A 2,421-nucleotide genomic window follows, 5' to 3' on the forward strand; every position below is an offset into this window, starting at 1 on the left:
TCCGTACCCCCTGGATTCTATCGAACATTCAAAAGAAAAATAGACTACCACCGACTGACACAGTCGACGGTAGCCTCGGGGACTACACCAAGTGGGTACGCTCAGCGCACTCCCACTATCACCCAGCGGGTGTGCCTCTGGGCATATGCCCACTTGGGACTCACACCAAGAACCAAATTCAACAAATACATACGTTAAGAACTTACCCGAATGTTCTTCGCCACAGCTTCACTCGCGTGATATGCCTCCTTCAGTTGCCCAGTCATCACGTCCAACTGAGCCATAGCCTCCTTGCGCGCCTCCTCTCGACTCTCCAGGGTAGGATGGAGCTGGAAGAGGTTGCGGTCCTTGGGGTCAGACGATGAAGTCGTCAGCGGGTAATGACCGAGTGACACTCCGCCGAAGCAACCTCTTGCACCACGGGAGCCTTGTCTTTGATGTTTACTCGTCTAGGAGTCGGAGACCGCTTCAACACTTCTCCAACTGTAGAAGGGATATCAACCTCGAGCTCGTCCACATCCCACGGCCCTGCACATGCCCACAAGACGGTCAAAAGATCACTCGAATAACCAAAGTCCAAATTTTGAATGAATTGCTGGAAAAGCTCAAGGATTACCTTTCAATGAAGCAATGTCAACGTCAGCTCTACCCTTGTCAGTAGTCTTGGGATCTAGTGAAGCAGTCGAAGTATCATGCCTACAACAGAAACAACAGAACCCAATCATCATTCGGAAGACAATGTTCAAACAAAGACAATTCACTCGGCGAAGATACTTGCGCCGAAGCCACATGCACGTCGACCTTGATGCGCGACAGGACAAATTTACGAGGCTTAGAGGTTGAGAGCTTGGGTTGCTTGGCGGCCTGCTCCGGCAGGGCTTCGTACTTACCCCGACCTCGTTTGGAACTATGGGTCGGCATGGCAGAGACACTCGGCTTCGCTGCTGACGGAGTCTTTGGGGCGCCTGCACGGACCCCAGGGTCGTGGCACGCCTTGGAACAAGTTTTGACCTATTTCTCGACCCGAACTTCGTCGGACGGAGAAGATTCCGCCTCTTCCCCGCACTCGTCCTCACTCTCGCCAGTCTCCGCATCGTCACCAACATTGTCCTCGGCGTCCTTTGAGCCCTCTCGGAGCTCGGTGTCTTGATTCTCCGTGTCGCTTTCCACGTCAATCGGCGAGCGGCTAACCGATGGTATAGGGCTGACCAGCCCTATGAAGGCCTACCAAATGAAATAAACAAAGTTATAAGTACAAGTTAAAACAACAAATAAGTTCACTCGGTGTGGTTCTTCAATGACTCACCTCATTCTGCTTGTTATTCGCCGCAAAGGGTTGCACCTGCCTGGAGCCTCTAGGGTTGTCCCTCACTTGAGTAATGGCAGTGAGCTTATTCTCCACCACCTCTTCATCGAGCTCCTCAGGATGCACTCAGGTCTGGCCGTCCGGTCCCTCATACTTCCACATCAGGTGAGCTCTAGCCTGAAGGGGCTGAATCCTACGCTAGAAGAAGACCTCCAAGAGGTCCATCCCATTCACCCCATTTCGGATCAAAGGCACCACTGCTATCATCAAGATTTCTGCGTCGGTCTTCTCCCCTGTGAACAAAGTCAAAGTAGGAGCCGAGTGGACCGTATCAACCATGAAGGGGGGAAGGCCCGACTGACCCTTGCCGACTTATACATCTCGGCAAGAAAACCAAGAGTCCTGCCGGTTCTTCACCGAGTCTGGGAAGCTCATCTGGGGAAAGCTACTTTTGCCCCTAAGCTGAATGCCTAAGCCACCGCAAAGCTATGCTATATTGGCCTTTCCTCCCGAGGAAGAGGACTTCTTCACGGTCATCACTCGACACGTGAACAAGCGCTTGAACAAACCCCAATGCGGATAACATCCGAGGAAGTTCTCACACAATGACACAAACGCGGCCAGATACGAAACATCATTGGGAGGCAAATGGTGAAGCTGAGCCCCGAAGAAAGCAAGGAATGCTCGGAAGAAAGGATGCAGAGGCAGAGAAAACCTCGCTCGATGTGGGTGACCAAGAGCGCCCGCTCGTCGTTCTGGGGCGCCGGCTCGATCTCACCGTCCTTAGGCAGTCGCCAGTTCCCCCGGGCTATCAAGCCCTCCCCCTCCAACTCCAGCAACCGCGCCTCCGTGACGTGGGATGGCATCCATTCACCCTGGATCCACCCCTGCGGAAGCGCTCCGACACTCAAGGAAGATCCGCACGACCCCCTCTTGGCCCTCTCGGCCTTCGATGTCACCCCCTTCACCATGGTCGGCGGCGGAGAAGTGGGAGCTAGAGATTGATGGAGGCACCTGGTGATTCTAGTCTCTGGTGGCAAGAGGCGAGAGCGAGATGGGAAGAATCTATTCTCAGGACGCATTTCCTTCTCTCTTTCTTCCGTTTTGGGCCTTAA

This window comes from Hordeum vulgare, chromosome 1H (genome assembly GCF_904849725.1).
Source record: "Hordeum vulgare subsp. vulgare chromosome 1H, MorexV3_pseudomolecules_assembly, whole genome shotgun sequence".
Taxonomy (NCBI): Eukaryota; Viridiplantae; Streptophyta; class Magnoliopsida; order Poales; family Poaceae; genus Hordeum; species Hordeum vulgare.